Below are 8,055 nucleotides of genomic sequence, written 5' to 3'. Positions count from 1 at the left end.
CGCTGCTTCTTCCCACTTTAACCTGAATAACAAACCAGGGCTCGGTGCTCCGGTTGGATCCAAACGGAGAGCCGGGGCTAGCTCAGAGACTAGCGGAGGCTAACTGGCTGTGCTTCCCTCCGGTCATGCTGCGGCTAACGCTCCGCTAGCCGCTCCCAGCTAGCTCCGGTTTGTTATTCAGGTTAAAGTGTGAAGAAGCAGCGGGTCTGTGGGGCAGCTGAGTGAAGTGGAGCCTGAGGAGGAAGCACCGGTTAGCCCCGGTTTCACTACAGGCAGATTCACTCGCTACAGGGGCGAGGAAATAAAACCTGAACAGCCAATCAGAGCCGCCGACGCCGAAGTGCCGACGGTGCGGGACACACCGCAAAAACTGGGGCGACAGACGCTCACTGACGGACCAACTTTGGTCGACGGCTGAATGTCAGCTTGGTGTGTCAGGGCCTTAAAATGTAGCTTGTGAATATATCCCTCCATAGCACACTGTAGTCCTTGCTGTCAGCTTTGTGAAGCTTTATGGCCTGACACCCAGAAACTATCTAATAAACACTGCGGCACCCGACTAAACAGAACCGGTGCCACCATCTTTCCTTTTGTCAAGCTTGTCCAACTTAGCAACTGTAACTAAAGGGGGTAGGACTCAGGGTTGGTCAGTTGCAAACTCAAAGTTTAGATTACAATCAGTTTATTAGATAACTTATAACAGGTGACAACAGTTTATGTCTGTGAGACTGATGTATATTTTAGCATGATTATGAAATGTGAATCATTATAACCTAAAGCCTTTACCAGCCACCCCCTTGTGATGTGACACATCCCAGGCCCCATTTTGTTGGGTGAAACTGAGGAGTGACTGAAATGACATCATGGTGGTCATTGGTTTTGTTTCAGGCTAATCAGCTCACCCTGTTTGTTTAACCTGAAAAACGCCCTCACAGAGGATGATAGCATTTATTATTCAATATGGAGGAACCAATCTTCTCCAGGATTTGACCTTTACGCTCTGTGGATAGTGTGTGTGTGTGTGTGTGTGTGTGTGTGTGTGTGTGTGTGTGTGTGTGTGTGTGTGTGTTGGGCGGTTTATATGACTTTTGTTTTCTTTGTTTCTGCCCCAATTCTCCCACCAACCAAAATTAACCTTATGACATAATTGCCATTGTGTCACTTTTGAACTTGTGTGGTCAGGTTTTCATTATTTGAAAATTTAGTGAATAGAAAACATGCAGCAGTTACAATGTCACATAAATTGTTTCAAATTTTTGGTGTGTCCAAAAATGTTTTTAAAAATAGGGCAGCTATGCAGGCATCCTGATTTTTTAAAATACCATCCATGTTCCCTGTTGGTGTATTTTTAATGGTCCTGGAGTCCAGCTTTTATTTATAATAATTGAAGCATGTAGGCTTTAAATTATAATAATTTCACCTTGTACAATATTAAAAGTTAATTATTCAACATGAAAAGGTAAAATAACTGCTAGACCATGTTCCTATAGACCCTTTTACTGTCAGTAAACAGTATGACGTTTTTTGGTTGGCAGGGCTTAGTTGGAGGCAAAACAGTTCTCCACAGACATTAGCTAGCGCTAGCTAACAAGTTGTGTTGTCTTGTTTTAGACGATGGAGGAAGATGATGTGAGTGGTGCGTTCAGAAACACTCATTGTGAGTGTGGGAGCGCACTCTGACACAAACTGGAGCGTTGATAAATTGGGAGCGCTGTCTGAATGTAGCGTTGGGTTATCCAGAGCAGCGCACTCTCAGAGTGGCAGAGCGCACTCTGGACACTCTGTCTGTGGAGACGGAGCAGCAGAGCGCCGAGCGGAGTGAATGTGTGATTAACTTAACCGTTGGTTCATTCATGTAGAAATATAACGCTCCGTTTCTTCCACCAACAGGGCTCTCATTTTAGTGTAGAGCGTCAGACTGAATTTACCAACGCACCATGTCAGGTCACTCACTCTCCGGGACCGCCAGTGTTACTTGAATAAGTAAACACTGACCAACGGGACCAGACTGGCCGACCCGTATGCTCTCACTCAGTGGATGGATGATGTCACAGGAAGCCAATCTTACAAAGGAGGACCACACTTGTTTGTTTTGCTATGGAAGCTAACGTTAGCTAATGTGCTAAAAAGTTAGCGTTCCAGAGAAATCCAATATTCCTCTTAATCCCTCCCCAGTTTCTGATGAGGTGGACATGATAACCCTTAATACACATAACCTTATTCATCCCTACAACAGGAAATACTTTTTCCCTAACCTGATATGAAGTGTGCGCTGCACATGTGAGCATTTTTGATGATGGCCTCCGTCCAGTCCTTTGGTCTTATCACATTTAACCATAGTTGTCTTTGTTTTTGTTGACGGGCAGTGGCGGCTGGTTTTGAGCCATGACTCCTTCTATTCTGGCTCCCAATAACACAACAAGACAAACACATTTTAACACTCCTATGGAGCCTACGGCCCTGTGGGGGAGAGGCAGCTGCACCTCCAGCTGATAACATGATGTCATCATGATGTCGGCACTAAAAGGGGTCTTGGTAAATAGTACCACTGAACTGACAAAAGGATAGAATATAAAATTAACATAAATAAATTGTTCTGGATCACGCAAGTGGATCAAATGTTTTGAAGGGCCCATTCGAGGTTGTTTTTGAGACGTGTTAATATGAAAGTATACTGTGTCCCATAAAAGAACTGGTAACATGTTTATTAATAAAAGAGAGGGTGGATGGTCTGTGAATGGAAGAAGTTTTGTTGTGTTTTATCTTTGCCGTGTGTTTTTTATGTCGCTGTGTTTTATCTGGCATGTTTTTTATTGTGCTTGGTTTTAATGTTTTTACTTGAATGCTTTTACTTTTTAATCATCTGGTTGCTGTGATTTTAGGAAGTCTTACTTGCTGCTGTTATCCCACTTAATTACTGCACCTGGTAGAAAGGTCCCTTACAGATTGGGGGGGCGGCCGCCCAAACCAAACAAGACAGTTTTGGACTCCAACCAATGAGGCGGTGGAGAGGAGGGCCTTAACTAACAAAAAATCAGAGATGAATCGCCCAAGATGTGCCGGATCAGGAGCAGCCTGAGAGGACGTAGAGGTGTAAACGTGCAGTGTTTAAACAGAATATGTGGCACTGTTATCTGTGGTGGAAAAGATCTTTACTCCACAGATGAAAACATAAGATAAGAGATAAAACTTTATTGATCCCACACCAGGGATATTCACCTTAGTACTAAATGTATACACAACAATACACTCAATCAAAGGTTTTACCACAATATTGACTTAAGAGCATTGATCATCCAGTTTCTGTGATGTTTACTGACAAATAGAGATAGACATATACATTTATAATCAAAGTGACTGAAAGTGGATCAACTCTGAGAAAACAAAGCTCCGACTCAAGGGGTGAAAAAGAAACCTTGTGGCATTGACTGTCTAGCAGCCATTGTCTGTCTAGCCCCCCCCCCTTCTCTGAGCCTCAGAGGTGATTTGTCAACTAAAAGACCATTAATCACTGAATGGGAGGGCGGAGGAGTGCTGTTTAGAAGCAGAGCATGACCACCCATCCATCTATACCAAGATCCAGACACCGCACACGGACCCTGAGGCGCAAGTTCAAGGCCAAGGTGCAGAAATAACCCTCAGGTGGATACAGAGTTAGTGGCAAAGCAGATCGGAGCTCAAAGCTCTACAGCAACTGTAACCCCCAAGCTAAAAATCATGTGGACTGGTGGGCCGTCAAACACAAGTTTAGGCTTCCAGAACAATTTATCAAAGTCTTATCTACATCTGTCAATCTGTATTTTCTTTTATCTGGAGGTTATGCTTATTATTTGACCCTGATTTCATCAGAAGCTACATCGTTTTAATACTGGGCGCTGTCTTTCCCAGGCCAGAAAAGACTGTGTCCAGTATTAAAATCTGGCCTGGAAACACCTTGGGGTCCCCCAGGAGGACCTGGAGTGGGATGTCTGGGGTGCTTTGCTTGGCCTGCTGCCCCAGGTCTGACAGTCTTACACTAATCCTAATCAATCTCACTCCCTTTGTCTAAACTTAACCAACCCAACCAACAAAGGTAATGAGTACTAGCCAGTCAAAAGGAGAGCAGGGCAGATCATGCCTTCACTATTCTACGAAATGAAATTCACCAATTGTACAGACTGTAAAACCAAGGCTTAGCCTTAGCCGCCATACATATCATCTCCTCTCAACATAAATACCTTGTTAGAATTAAATCCTCAAATGAAAGCATTTACCAGTCTCTGACAGTATCTCCAGCATGGGATGGTTCGGTGGAGTGGTGTGTTTCAGATGGCTTGGTAGTCAATAACTAGATTTCAAAACCTTTCTGGATGAAGTGTAGCACTCGAGTGAGGTGTAGTACCACCAACACGAGGTTGAGGTAACACAGGGAGGCTGCTGGGGAGCAGCACTGCAGAGTAGTGTAGTCTAGTGTGTGTGCTTGCTCTGAACATGCCATCATCTGGTCCACATAGCATCTCCAAAGTCATGGTGCTCCCTCATGTACCTTGTGACACTGGTCTAGTTTGTGCCATTATGACATCTTGTGTCCATGTTTTCACTTCCAGTAGTCATGAACAAGAACAGGCCCTCCAACATCAGAGCGTCTGGCCTTGGAATGGTTTTGCTGCTGTTGTTGCTGGGAATCCTGCGATACACTGGGCTCAAGGAGGTCCACCTGGAGGAAACCCATGCTGACACGGGGAGAACATGTCAGAGCACCTGGAGGAAACCCACGCTGACACAGGGAGAACATGTCAGTGCACCTGGAGGAAACCCACGCTGACACACTGGGTTAGAACCAGGAATGCCCTTGCTGTGAGGCGACAATGCTAGCCACTGCACCACCATGCCAACTATTTCCTACGTTTTCCCACAAATAGCAATACACCCAAATTTCTCTATCCCACATATTTTGAAAGGCTGGGATCACATGACCAATGCGCTGACAGCAGTAAACAAGGAACCAGCCTTGAGTGCTTGTAAGGAGCCTGGTTGGGGTGGTGGATGGGTCACAAATGACAGACTTTTGCCTGGATTATCCCCTGGAGTCACGTGTTTGGATCTGGGTGAACTTTGAGTCACTATAAGGTACGTCCTCACCAAGTGTCTTTTCCTAAACCTAACCTCCATAACTTAATTATTATTCTAAACAAATTTGTAGCATATCATATGAACCGTTCTGTGAGGATATGTTGTGCTATTTAATGTACTCACTCTCTTTATTCTTCTGATTGTATTTGCTTTGTGCATGTTTAGAGTTCCTAAACATGCATTTGGATCCTGCAAGGCATTTTTAGGAAGTACAAAAAAATAAAATTAAATGAAATAGAAAAAACGCATATATATATTCTGGTATTTTTATGTTTAATACAGATAAATTTGCCAAATTCATGATGTTATATAACAGCTTAAGGCATAAAGTCTTTTATTTTGACGCCCTTGCAAGTGAGCAGGCTTGACCACATTCAAAATGATGTTTGCGTTAACATCAAATCTCTGACATTCACTCACTCTTACCCACATTCAGATTCATGATTTTCTTTTTTCCGGTCAAAAGCCTCCACGTCCCTCCCTAAAATCCACAAAGACCAAATGCATTTCCTTCAACCAGCATGAATAGTTGTGTCCATAGAGAATCAGCATTCTAAAACTCCTTTGCTGCTCTCTGAATAGCGAGCAGGGCGACGGAGAGGACAGACACCACGACATTCTCATATGTATATGCTATCACAGCTCTCCATCTTCAGCAGTGAGAATGCTGCAGCAGAAAAGGAAAGAGGGGTGAAGATTCTATCACATTACAGAAGATCTGGTAGAGTACTGGAGGTCCACACACACACACACACACACACACACACACACACACACACACACACACACACACACACTTCCACTTAGCATGGCTGGGACTGACCTCACTCTACAATATGTCTCCATAGGTCATTGTTGAGTCTTTGTGAAGGGATAAAGTGAGAGCACAGGGGAAGGAGAGTGTCTGGCTGGCTGTGGCCCGGGCTCTGATAGCATTGTGATGAGTTAGTGGGCAGGGCTGCAAAGGGCTGCGTATTGAGGGATAAAGGGTGAGAGGCTGAATATCTACGAAGCGTTATGGTGACTCTTTGAAAGACTGCCTCTAAAGGACTACAGTGTTTGGAATCCCTTTGCTCACCATCTTATTCCAAAGATTTTTAGATATCAAAAACTCAGCGTTGTCTTGGTTTCACCAGTTATTTATTTATTAACTTGCTATTTGGCAGATGGCAGCAGAGCTATGACTGGAACTGAGTCACATCTGCCTGTAGTCTGCCTGTAGTGAAACCGGGGCTAACCGGTGCTTCCTCCTCAGGCTCCACTTCACTCAGCTGCCCCACAGACCCGCTGCTTCTTCACACTTTAACCTGAATAACAAACCGGAGCTAGCTGGGAGGGGCTAGCGGAGCGTTAGCTGCAGCATGACCGGAGGGAAGCACAGCCAGTTAGCCTCCGCTAGTCTCTGAGCTAGCCCCGGCTCTCCGTTTGGATCCAACCGGAGCACCGAGCCCTGGTTTGTTATTCAGGTTAAAGTGGGAAGAAGCAGCGGGTTTATCGGGCAGCTGAGTGAAGTGGAGCCTGAGGAGGAAACACTGGGACCGTCTGGATGTAATAGTCCGTGGAGGTGCTGCGGTGCTCGGCTGCACAGATAGGAAACCCCTCGGCTGACAGGATGTACCACTCTCTCACTCCGCTCTCTCTCACGCAGGCGCAGAACGTACGTGCTACTTGGCCGTCGGATGTAGTCCGTGTAGTGTGTTCAAATGCAACTGACACAGGGCGACGTGAGGCGACGTAGACGACGCAACAGTTGGCTTTTGTTGCCGCTAGTTCTATGATGTTGGTGTGGTGTGTCTGCACCTCAAAACTTCCAAACAGTAATAGCAGCCTGGTGTCACCCAGATAATGGTCAGCAGCAGAAAAAAAGGACAATGAGGATTTTTATTGACATCATCCAGAGGTGCACTCATCATTTGGCTGATCAGGCAGTCGGACACAGCTGTCTTCTTTCCTTTTATTTCATCAATAATAGTAGTCCAGCCAATTGATATATTTTCTTAATTGACACTAGGCTGGCCAATCACATTTTAAACCCAAGGGTCAAAGTTGCAGAACGTACCTGCGTTAATCGCACATCAAAAAAAGGAATTTTCGTTATTATTATTGTTATTAACACATTAACTTTGACAGCATTAATATATTTCCACCATAAGAAGATGCAGTAAAGGCACTAGCCCCCCTTTAATATGTGACCCCTCAAATGTTGAAAGAATCCTACACCTTTGTATCATTTAATATAAAGTATATGACTTATATTTTTGTGATCGATTGTGACGGGCCGGTTTGGGCCAAAATGCCAGGGCCAACTTCTTGTCCCAGTCCATCCTTGATGTAGTCTCACATTGACCACACGCCCTGATTTAATTGAATTGGAATGGTATCGCGGCAGACTTTGTGATATCAGATATCAAATATCGTAGCGTTGTCCAAATAATAGATATATTATCATGTTGTAATGAAAATAGCAATTTACCTGGTTGCACTCTAAAGTTGTCGAAATCAGGTGCTTGGTCAGTGACCTCTGGCGTCAGACACCAACAATAACTGCCACCCTCTTACGTCAGCATGATACACGGCTGATCACCGTTATTGTTTCATGGTGCCTGGCGGCATCAGGGGGAAATGCAGCAAGACAATAAAGGCGGCAATAGTATGAGTAGGGTGTGTGGGAATGATGGTGGATGGTTCCAACAACCACTGACTTTCACCTGGGAGGCCGATGTTTAGCCTGGTTCCAGACCATAGACCCCGCCCACTCAACTGAGTAGGCTTGCATCTCTGGTCTGGCATACTGCAATGAATTTGCGATTTATCTCATCCAAACGATGGACGGACCAATGAACGCCGGGGGTGGGGGCAGGTCTAGCGATTAGCCAATCAGCACCACGCTGATGTCAAGCTGTACGCCGGTGGGTAACTGGTGAGGATAGCAACAATGGCGAC

Source organism: Epinephelus moara, chromosome 11 (assembly GCF_006386435.1).
Source record: "Epinephelus moara isolate mb chromosome 11, YSFRI_EMoa_1.0, whole genome shotgun sequence".
Taxonomy (NCBI): domain Eukaryota; kingdom Metazoa; phylum Chordata; class Actinopteri; order Perciformes; family Serranidae; genus Epinephelus; species Epinephelus moara.
Note: the sequence above shows the minus strand (reverse complement) of the source record.